The sequence below is a fragment of the Engystomops pustulosus genome, chromosome 4 (genome assembly GCF_040894005.1).
Source record: "Engystomops pustulosus chromosome 4, aEngPut4.maternal, whole genome shotgun sequence".
Taxonomy (NCBI): Eukaryota; Metazoa; Chordata; class Amphibia; order Anura; family Leptodactylidae; genus Engystomops; species Engystomops pustulosus.
In genome coordinates this window covers 202,427,993-202,440,205 of record NC_092414.1, presented here as the reverse complement: position 1 = coordinate 202,440,205, position 12,213 = coordinate 202,427,993, and the positions used below count along the sequence as shown (strand labels likewise).

Genomic DNA, 12,213 nt, shown 5'->3' with positions numbered 1-12,213 from the left:
TCCCTGATTCTGGTTCTTCCTTGCTGGTAATATGGTATCAGTCTGCATAGCTAGCATGATTCCTTCATATTCAAAATTACACTACAGATGTGGTTGAGGTAGGGGCACTTACCTCCATATTTGGTGGCAGTGTCTTAAGATTTACATATTCTGGAGACGTATACTGTATGTCATTTGTTTTATTCAATCACTATGGTTAATCTGAACCTCTCTCCTAATCCAGCCTCGCTCAATAAATAAATCCCAGATAGTTCACTCCGGTCGAGAAGATTTTCTTTTCTTCCTTGCAGCAAAGATATCCATTGCCACCTAGTGGAAGACATTGGTCGTCCCACTTGAATTGGTTCACTCTGAACTCATGTGGATTATGGTGAATGACGGACTTCATCGTTTACAGAGGCTTACGAAAGTATTCGGCTTTCCTAAACTTTTCTACCTTTTGCCACATTTCAGGCTTCAAACATAAAGATATAAAATTGTAATTTTTATGGTGAAGAATCAACAACAAGTAGGACACGATTGTGAAGTGGAATGACATTTCTTTAATATTTGAAACTGCAAAGTGGGACTTGAAAAATTATTCGGCCCCTTAAGCTAACAGCGCTACTTTTTGCTACGATTACAGCTGCAAGTCGCTTGGGGTATCAGGTCTCTATCAGTTTTGCGCTTCGAGAGACTAAAATTAATTATTCCTTAGAAAACATCTGGAGCTCAGGGAGGTTGGGTGAAGAGCATTTGTGAACAGCAGTTTTCAGCTCTTTCCACAGATTCTCAATTGGATTCAGGTCTGGACTGGGACTTGGCCGTTCTAACACCTGGATACGTTTATTTGTAGACCTTCCATTGTAGATTCTGCTTTAGGTTTGAGATCATTGCCTTGTTGGAAGATAAATCTCCGTCCCAGGCTCAGGTCTTGTGCAGACTTTTATAATGGTTCTGTATTTGGCTCCATCCATGTTCCCATCAATTTTAACTATCTTCCCTGTCCATAAACCTCTTATACCACATCAGAAACACACAATGTTTGTTTTCTCTTTTCGATAAGACTATTGTGAAACAATGTTTCTCTATATCCACCAAATATACATTTTTTTTAGCCTTCATGTTTTGATCTGAAGCGTCTTGTTTATATAGAATCAAATGTTGGTGAAGTTTTCTTCAAGTTCTGACTCCATGCCACGTAGTGTCTGTAGTCTTGTAGGCAAACAGGCTCATAGCTCTGCCTTGTGTCTTCCACCACTCCATTGGTCTAGTGTGGTTGCTGAGAGAGATACTACAGCAATTCCCATATGGTCTAGCGGTTAGGATTCCTGGTTTTCACCCAGGCGGCCCGGGTTCGACTCCCGGTATGGGAAGTAGCCTTTTTGCTTGCCAAGCCAGAGCCCCTTCTGCAATGCATTGCTAGCTCATCCCAATTTTCACTGGTCATGTTTTGCTAGTGTGAAAACAAGCCGCCGACCCCTTAGTTACACCACTGTGTTGGGCTGTCCATTACCCCTGAGTGACCTGCAGTTTACTTTCTGTCATATATATATTCCCTGATGAAGGTTCTGCGACAGTGTGGACTTGGAAACGCATCGGGATGTTGTTGCAGGGATTCCCTGGGACCGTCCTTATTAGGATGGGAGTTTATGGCCTTTAGGGCAAGTATAGTGGCTATAGGGATTTCTAGGTACTAGGTCTAGGCGTCGATATCTATTTACTGGCCAGATTATCCTTGCATACCTTCTGCAGCCCCAGAGCTCCGCTGCCTTAAGAAAACGGGTAAGATCCACACTATTTATCACCCGCACTGTTGTCTTTATATGCATTTTTATGGTGATTTCTCTACTAAGTTTAATATGTTTTGTTAGACGGATTGGCTTTTTTGATTGTCATGAGTATATTGTTTTTTTACTAGTTTAGTTTTGCTGTCCAACTCTTGGACCTTTTTACTATACTAATAAAAGTGATTTTTTAGAGCGCCTTCACCCACTCACAACTTTTTTTGACATTTTACAACACATAAAAAAATGTAATAAAAAGTGACCAAAGTGTTGTGTGGTCCCCAAAATGCTATCAATGAATACGTGGGCTTGTCCTGAAAAAAAAAATGACATCTCCTAGTTCTGTACACTGAACTATTACAAACTGTGTTTGACAAAAAATGTAAAATTTTATTTTAGAATTAACCATAATTATAAAACCTATATAAATTTGGTATCTCTGTGATTGTACTTACCTAATGAATAAAGGTGAGCTATTCTTTGGACCTCACAGGAAAAGATGTAAAAAGATGGGGGGTTTTTTTTGTCCACTCTGCTACAATTGTTCTTCCAGCTTCCCTGTACACTGAACACAATATAAATGGTGTAACTGGAAAGTACATTTTGTCCCGCAGATAATAAGCCCTCTTATGTCTCTGTAAATACCCTGTTTCACCTAAAATAAGACATCCCCCGAAAGTAAGACCTAGTACAAGTTTGTTCAGTCTTAGAAATATAAGGCCTCCCCTGAAAATAAGACCTAGCGGCCGCCATTGCAGCGGCTCCCCCTACGTCATACACTAGTATTAGGAAATCTTTTAGATGTTGCAGAAGGTTGTGACATGGGGATATGAAGGATAAGAAGGGTCATTTACGGAAATAATTTTTACTAAATATGAGAGATTGGGGGCAATGTAGAATCATTGCCCCCAATCTCTCATATTTAGTAAAAATATGAGCCAAAAGAAATACAGCATGAAATTCAGAGTTTGGAGAGTTCTAAGGATGTAAGAGAAGTTGATTTTTTTTGTTCGACGATAAATGTAAATTCTTGTTCATGGAAAAATAAGACATCCCCTGAAAATAAGACCTAGTGCCTCTTTAGGAGCAAAATTTAATATAAGACACTGTCTTATTTTTGGGGAAACAGGGTAGAAAAATAAAAACTACATGGGTTGTGAAAAGAGGGGAGTAAAAAATGGAAATACTAAAGTAGAAAAGGGCATGGTCAGGAAAGGGTTAAATAAAAATGTGTTTCTGCCCGGTTTCGAACCGGGGACCTTTCGCGTGTGAGGCGAACGTGATAACCACTACACTACAGAAACTTACGTGAGTAAGATTGAAGACTAGAGGGTTTGGATATATCCTTACATTTCCTCAATCAATTATGGATAACCTATTTTAGCGAACAACTGAAATACACTGCAAAAGATTATAAGCACAGTACAGGCAGTCCCCGGGTTACGTACAAGATAGGTTCTGCAGGTTTGTTCTTAAGTTGAATTTGTATGTAAGTCGAAACTGTATACTTTATATTTGTAGCTCCAGCCAAAAATTTTTGGGTCTCTATAACTATCGGATTTTAAAAATGTTGGATTGTCATAAGAACCAGAATTAACAATAAATCTTAATTGCAGATGCCTTTAATAACTGTTATAGATGTTTATTGTAGCCTAAGGCTAAAGTACAGTAAATTACCAACATCCAGAGGTCTGTTTGTAACTAGGGGTCGTCTGTAAGTCGGGTGTTCTTAAGTAGGGGACCGCCTGTATATTATCTGTGGAATCACATGAACATAACTTCTAGTTCTTTGGTTGGGGGGAAAAAAGGGGATGAAATAAATGTTTCAAATTTTTAACTAAAACTTTCATATTCATGCTTACTTTCCTCTTTCCCTACCCTTCTACCACCTTCTCCCTCGTCTGAACAGCTGAAGATAGGGTTAACCTCCCTGCAGCCTTTCGCCACTCGATGCGCTTGTATCACGTTCTGAAATGCATTTAGGTCTATAACGCAATTCAAGCACATAGGGCCACATGTATCACTTGTTTTTTCTGTTTTTGCGCCTTTTCATTCAGGCGCACCGTTTTTTGCGCCATTTTTGCGATTAAACGCCAAACTAGCCGCGCAGCAAAAATAACCAGCTTTCCCTCATCTATCTTACCAATCCAGATGTTTTGCTGCGCCTAATGATATTCATCACATGCGACTTTTCATTTAGGCGCAAAAACGGGCGCAAAAACACTCCAGCCCGAAGGTGGCGTTATCTGAGAAGAAAGCACTGAGCCCCTTTGCAGAAGAGCTCATTTCTAGCAGCAAAGCTCAGCCAGACACTGGAACATATAATAGATACATTAGATACACTGCAGACACTAGAACATATAATAGATACATTAGATACACTGCAGACACTGGAACATATAATAGATACATTAGATACTCTGCAGACACTAGAACATATAATAGATACATTAGATACATTACAGACACTGGAACATATAATAGATACATTAGATACTCTGCAGACAGGAGCTGCAGACTCTATTTACAGTTCATCACCTTCTATTTACAAAATATTCTGCAAAACGCTGAGCTCACAGCAAGAGAGAAGAGAAGTTTGCACAAGTTTGCAGAATGTTGCAGATACGACATACAAGTGTCCCCCATGTAATTCTGCACAGTATCACCAGTGTTTCTGAGGGGGATACTGTGCAGAATTACAGGGGTGGAGCAGGAGACCGGCACTGGGGGATCCCCTCCAGGAGAAGCCCCTGCTGAGGAGATCACTGGGAGCAGGGTGTCACACACCTGGGTGCTGCTGTGAGTGTTATCTTCATTCTGGGCTGTGGGAGAAGCAGAGAGGAGCTTGTAGCAGGATCACATGTAAGTGCCCGAATCTAACATTGCGCCTAAACTGTTTTAAAGTAAAGTGATTAATAAGAGGCAGAAAATATACTTATCACAGATGGTTGTAGCTTGTGATAATTCTGGCAAAACAGTGCGCCAGAATTTAGGCGCAACTACTACACTTAGGCGCACAAAAGTGATAAATGTGGCCCATAGTGTGAATGGCCAGGATAAGTCTTTCTGCTACATCATATGATAAATGTGGAGTAAGTTGATTAAGTTATAAAGTCCCGGGGTTAAATCCGTGAGGCTTTGTATGATTTTATGCCATGACAAGCAGCGCACTACATGCTTGAAATGTTTTCAGATCTTACTGTCAGCGATCCATTATGACTTAACCCCTTGACGCTCTGTGGCGCAGAGGTGCGGGTGGTGTATGAAGAGGGCTCACGGGCTGAGTCCTCTTCATACAAGGGTGGGGGTTGTTGCATATGTTACAAATTCGTTTAATTTTTGAAAATGTATTAAAACACAATAAAACCTGTGCTAAAATTTCGTATCACCGCAACCGTACCTAACGAAAGAATAAATTAGAGTTTTTATTTGGAGTGCACGGTGAAAGTCGTAGAAACTGAGCCCACAAGAACGTGACGCAAACTTGTATTTTTTCCAATATTTTCACATTTGGAATTTTTTTCCAGCTTCCCAGTACACGGCCGGAAATAATAGATGATGTGACAGAGAAGTAAAATTTGTTACGCACATAATAAGCCCTCAAACAGCTCTTTACATGGAAAAATGAAAAAGTTATGGATTTTTGAAGGTGGAGAGAAAGAAAGCAAAAAAAACCTGCGTCCTTAAGGGGTTAAAATATCCAGTATGCTGTGGCAATTTTTTAAAATTTTGAAGTAAAATGTATATTTCTGAAATGTACGCATAGAAGCTTTTCAAAGTAAGGTACAACTTATCAATTGAAATGGGTAGATTAAAAAGCTACCATTCCCTGACTGGGAATCGAACCCGGGCCGCGGCGGTGAGAGCGCCGAATCCTAACCACTAGACCACCAGGGAAGCTGAAGAAGATCATAGAGACTGAAAGAGAACAGTCTATCAAGACAACATGCACTGCCATATAAGACACAGTGGGGCTCATTTACTTATTCGGTTCTGTCACGATCCAGCGGTGCGTTGTCCGACGTGGATTCGGGTTCTGCCGGGATTCACTAAAGTCGTGTGCCCGATATCCAGTAGGTGTCGCTGCGGCGCCGAGGTCCGCCGGAGTTCACCTTCTTCTCGGTGCATGTGAGTGCTTGATCTTGCGACACATTTCGTTTTTTAAATTCCGCAGTTTTTTCGAATCCACCGGGTTGTCCGAAGGCCATGTACCCCCATATCTGTCATGTGAAAGCCAAACGCAAAAATCTGATTGCGTGCGCCAAAATCCTGGCGGACTTCGGCGCAAAATGTAAAAATTCGGGAAACCTGACAAAAGAGCGGCCGCGGAGCCCTTAGTAAATGAGCCCCAGTATGTTTCCTGTGTATGTCATCTGTTTTTGTGAACCACTCTCCAAAAATGAACAGAACTCACAGGCACACTCCATGAAATCCGTCTTTTTCACAGCCTTCTATAGAAAGGACGAGCCACAAATAAGGCCAAGAACAGGACCTGCTTTGAGTTTTTTTGTCAGGGGCATTACGCTCAGGCACAGGGCTGAAGAATCTCCAGCTGTGTGTGGGAGCCAATAGCAATACATGGAGCTGTAAGAAAGCCACAAAAATAACCATAAACCAAAAAAACTATTGTGTACAAATTTGGCTTTAGAAGGATAATTAAAAAAAAATGCTTTGCCCCGTGTGAGGATCGAACTCACGACCTTCAGATTATGAGACTGACGCGCTACCTTCTGCGCTAACGAGGCAGTTACATACACTATGTGTGCGGACTACACACCAACGTATGTTCCATAGGCTCTTGGATTATGTACAAGCCTAAAATTTAAATATGTGTCTAACATGAAGCAAATTTGTTGTGAAATTTAAAGAGGATCTCTGAGCTGGTATGAAATGTTTTATGACATACCTCATATCCCCTTTTAACTCTGACAACCGACAATTACTATGTGTACTACACATGAATACTATGAAAAAAACCTCACAAAGGGCCGCATTCACTTGTGATTCGCTTCTGTCGTGTTTTGGTGAAAATAGAATCCATTTTTCCTTCAAGAGTTTAAAAACAAAGCAAAAATGTCATGTGTGAAAGTGGCCGGACAATGAGCACCAGACAAAACAATTCATGATTTGTCTTCATGTTAGTTGTAAAATTTAAGTGATACGTTTTGCATTTCGGTGTGAAAAAAAGTGAAAATTTGGCAAAAGTTCGTAAAAATTATTTCCAAGTTTGAAATGTTCTGCTTTCCAGACAGGAAGTAAAACTACCTAAAAAGCATGATAATTAACATTTCCGGAATGTCTGCTTTATGTTGGGATGATATTTTATGTGTCCTGTCATTTTTCTACGATGTTATGAGGCGCAAAACTTTAGGTGCGATTTTTCTCATTTTCATGAAAATCCCCAAAACTCACATTTTGAGGGATAACTCAGCTTCCAAGTGACTTTGAAAGGCCTAAATAATAGTAACACTCCATAAATTACCCCACTATGGAAACTTCACCCCTCAACGTATGTAAAGCAACTCTTATAAAGTCTATTAACCCTTTAAGTGTTTCACAGGGGTTAAAACAATATGGACCTGCGATTTAGAAACTTTTGAATTTTTTTGGAAAATACATTCATTTAGGCCCAAACTGACAGTTTCATCATAAATTAAATGATGAAACACCCTGTAACGTTTGATGGCCAATTTCTCCCGAGTGTACTGATACCACATATGTGGTGGTAACCTGCTGTACGGGCGCACGGCCGGGCATAGAGTAGAATCAGCGCCATTCACAGCAGATTTGTATTGTCACATTGTACAAGCTATACATTTAAATTATTTTGGTAATGGGAACATATGAGGGCTTATTATTTGCGGGATGAGATACAATGTATAGATAATTACTTTTGGGGGTCTAAAGCTTATTCATGATATTTTATTAACTATTTCAAGGGGGACACAAACAAAATCATCAATTTTTATTTTGTATTTTTAGCACTTGCTCACCGTAACGTAAAAATAATATATTATCTGTATTCTCTGGTTCACTACGATTACGGTGATAATTAATTTACCGTATATACTCGAGTATAAGCCGACCCAAGTATAAGCTGAGTACAAGCTGAGTTTGGGTTTTCAGCACATTTTTTGTGCTAAAAAAACTAGGCTTATACTCGAGTATACATGGTATATAGTTTATCTTATATTTGCTCAATTTTACTGAGCAAAACCAATATTGGAGGAAATCACATTTTTTTTTTACTATCAACAAGTTTTCAGGGCCATAACTTCTGTATTTTTCTGTAGTCAGATCTGGTAAAGGGCTTGTAATTTTTTTGATCACTTTTTAGAACATTTTTTGTGATGGTGTTTGATGAAAAATTGTATATTACAGGAAGTTTTTCGTGGTTTTTTTTAAACATCGTTCACTGAGCCGGTTCAATATTGATTTATATTTATTGTACAGATTAATAAGGATGCGGTGATACCAAATATGAAAAGATTTTTTATGTTTTATCTACTTTATTTGCATTTTATGTGTAACTGGGGAGATTATGGGACTTTTATTTCATTTTTTAATTTAATTATTATAAAATGACGTAATTTTTTTTTTTTTTTACTTTTCTACGTTTTCCACCTTAATCAGCTTGAACAAACGTTTATCCGATAGCTTGTTCAAGCCTTTACACTGCAATGCTCAGTCACATACAGCCGGGTCCTGCCAGAAGGCGGAACCCGGCGGGGAGCAAAACCGACAGCCTCCGGACACTCGCTGGACCCCTGCGGCAGGAGGGATCGGATTTTAAAAATAACCCGGGATCGGAGTTTTTCTGATTGCGGGTGTTAGTGCAGGGTCTAGGCTGTGATATCACAGCCAGACACCGGCACCAGAATGACCCCATGTCCCGAAATCTTCTTCTGAAAGGAGTACAGGGGCGTCGCGTCAGAAGAAGTAGCCTTGGGGGCGTGTCCGGATGCTGACTGCACCAGACGTGTGAGAATCCAGCTCCGTCCACCCGGGCTGTTTTAAGCGACGCGGAGCGTCTAATTGAGCGCCTACCGGCCCGTGATGGGGAACCGCCGCCGTGCCCGGACCTTGGGCACCTCTCCGGACCGGTCCGGTGCCTCTGCCTCCCGGACTCTGGATGAATATGTTGTCCGGGAGACACGCGCCGGACCCAAGATGGCGCCGAGTGCCGAGTCTCTGGCGCCCTCCACACTGCAGAGCCCGCCCCCAATGCTGGCAGCAGCTCAGCAGCGTCTGGAGGATCAGGGGGGGACACGGACCTTAGCAGCGGCATCGGCAGCCAGAGGGGAGCAGCAGGGGCATAGCCCCGAACAGGTACATCCCCCTACCCAAGGCTCCTCTCCCTCACATGAAGGGAGTCACAAAGGCCAGCAACCTCTCCTGATTGACCTGGCCATTCCACCGGGGCCTGTAGGCCTGCAGCCTAGCCCCAGCCATCAGACTACAGTATCCACTTCTGTATCATCCCCCTCCCAGGAGCTGCAATATTACCATCCACAGTCTACTCCAGATAAAGGGCCGGGTGAAATGGACTATGCTAATACTCCCCCTATTCTGCGCCCCCATTCTGGCCCTGGAGACTGGTCCCCAGAGTCGCATCATTCTTCAATCTCTGGCCGATTACAGCCACCGCCCGCGGACTGGTGGTCTCATGTGCATCAGTTACCCACAAAGCAGGATTTCCAGGCGCTGATACTGGAAGTTAAAGATACATGCAGGTCGGCCATAGCGGAAATGCGCCAGGATCTAACTGCAGTGGCTCATAGGGTGGATCAACTAGAGGACGATAACGCAGCCTCCAGGAAAGTAATCAATGTCCTCCATTCCCGCTTTCTAGAGCAATCTGAGAAGCTTCAGGACCTACAAGCGCATGTAGAGGACCTTGATAACCGAGGTCGGAGGAACAACATAAGGATCAGGGGAATTCCGGAAGCCCAGAATGTGGAGAATGTCCCGGCGGTCCTCAATTTGCTATTTTCTGGTCTATTGGGAAGGAATCCTGAAGACCCTGTTCGCATGGATAGAGCACACCGGGCCCTTAGACCGAAACCGGTTACAGGACGTCCCAGGGATATTATCTGCTGTATTACTGATTTTTGTCTAAAGGAGGAGATTATGGCCAAAGCTCGTAACAGGTCTTATATTGATTTTCAGGGTGCCCAAGTTCAGCTTTTTCAGGATCTTTCTTGGGTCACCTTGCAGCGCCGGAGAATCCTGCGACCCCTACTGGAGGCACTTCGTAAAGCTGACATTCCATATAGATGGGGATTCCCTTTCAGTTTGACGGCCCGCAAGGAGGGTAGAACCGTGATTCTACGCTCTCCAGCAGATCTGCATGACTTTTGCATCTCCTTAGATTTGCCGATTCCGGATATCCCAGAATGGAAGTTACCTTCAACAGATCCGCCTCTTTCTCCGTCCTGGCAGCGCAACACGTCTAAGAAACAACGACGACAGTCTTCAGAGCCGCCTAGTGCCTCTTCCTCTTCTGCCCACCTGGGCTTGGCACCGAAGGGACCAAGACGTTAAAGATGACATGCTGTGGAGCCTACTTAGGTCCCGGTGGGGGTTATCGCCTTTACATGAGGGACTTGTTATCTGATGTCTCCAGTATCCTTTCATAAGTTTAAGCTATTGCCCGAGGTGGACGGCCTTGGATTGTTATATCTATAGCGAGTCGGAGGTCGGATGTCCGACACGCTACCCACACTTGGGTTTGTTTACCACATGTTGTGTTGGTTCCAGATTCAGGGCCTGGACACAGCCTGGGGTATCACCCATCCCTTAGATTCGATGCGGGGAGTCTTTTACCCCGCATGGACCCTGAGGCGAGTATTCAATCATGTTTTCTGTAGGTTTAGAGTTTTTATGTTACTACTATTGTTAAATGTTTATTTTGTTGATGTCACTATAGCGATGCACAATACTTATATGATGTCATCTGAATGTAGGAGGCAACCTGGCACCCTCTGCATCATACTCTCAAATATTACTAAGGAACGCACCTGTCTAGTTCGTACACAATGAGAAATGGTAAGACTTCTAACCTTAAATGTTAAGGGATTGAACTCCAACTCTAAGCGCCAGCTGTTGCTGCAGGAGTTAACCCCTTAACGCTGAAGCCACTTTTCACCTTCCTGACACGGCCCATTTTTTCAAATCTGCCCTGTGTCACTATAAATGGTTATAACTTTGGAACGCTTTAACATATCCAAGTGATTTTGAAATTGTTTTCTCGTGACACTTTGTACTTCATGTTAGTTAAAAAATTTTGGTGGTATGTTTTGCATTTATTTATGAGAAAATCAGATATTTGGTGAAAATTTGGAAAAATTAGCAATTTTCGAAATTCTAAATTTTCTACTTTTTCCACACATGAGTCATAACACCAAAAAACATAATAACTAACATTCACCGAATGTCTACTTTATACCTCCGTGGTTTTTTATGCATACTCTTATTTTTGTAAGATGTTATGGGGCTTTGAATTTTAGGTGCAATTTTTCACATTTTCATAAAAAAAGCAAAATCCTGCTATTGAGGGACCTGCTCAGGTTTCAAGTCACTTTGAGATGCCTAAATAAATTAAAACCCCATAAATTACCCCATTATAGAAACTAAACCCCTCAACGTACGTAAAACAACTTTTATGAAGTTTGTTAACCCTTTAATTGGTTTACAGGGGTTAAAACAAAATCGGATGCAATTTCGAAATTACATTTTATTTGGCTAAATGAATGTGTTTTTCATAAAATGTACAAATTCTCAGTGGATAAAATTCCAAAACGCTCCTCAAAATTTGATCCCCAATCTCTCCCGCGTATAACAATACCCCATATGTGGTGGTAACCTCCTGTATGGGCACACCCCAGGGCATGGAAGGGAAGCTGCGCCATTCAGAGCAGATTATGCATTGTCACTTTTTATTGGCTATACAATCTTTATTTTTTTGGCAATTTGGACATATAAGGGCTTATTTTTTGCGACATGAGATGCACTTTACAAATACTTCATTTAAGTGGATCTGTAGCTTTTCGATGAGATTTCATTAACTCTTTAATGTATGGAGGAAAAGAAAATTGTCAATTTGGGGTTTCTTTTTTTTTGTATATTTTGTGGGTCGTACACCATACACTAAAAATACTATAATATTTTCGTTCTATAGATCACTACGATTACGGTGATACCTCATTTATATAGTTTTTCATTTATTTTTACAATTTTACTGGAGAAAAACTAATATAGAGGAAATCTCATTTGTTTCTGCATCGCCATCTTTTCGTGAACTTAACCTTAATATTTTTTGGTTGACAGAGCTAGTTTAGGGCTTATTTTTTACGTGTTGAGTTGTTCTTTCAATTGGTACCATTTTGGGGCACATAACTTTTTTTGATCACTTTTTAGAACATTTTTGTGAAGGGATTTTATGAAA

General features: G+C 41.4%; 1 protein-coding gene and 2 non-coding genes across 4 annotated transcripts in view; 1 reads left to right on the top strand and 2 right to left on the bottom strand.

Moving 5' to 3' along the window:
• Window positions 1–12,213, bottom strand: part of LOC140125758 (LIM homeobox transcription factor 1-alpha-like) — a 105,626-nt gene that overhangs the window by 63,808 nt on the left and 29,605 nt on the right. The window lies entirely within an intron of this gene.
• Window positions 1,284–1,355, top strand: TRNAE-UUC (transfer RNA glutamic acid (anticodon UUC)). The gene has a single exon. It is a non-coding gene; the product is annotated as a tRNA-Glu (tRNA).
• TRNAV-CAC (transfer RNA valine (anticodon CAC)) lies at window positions 2,998–3,070 on the bottom strand. Its single transcript has one exon. It is a non-coding gene; the product is annotated as a tRNA-Val (tRNA).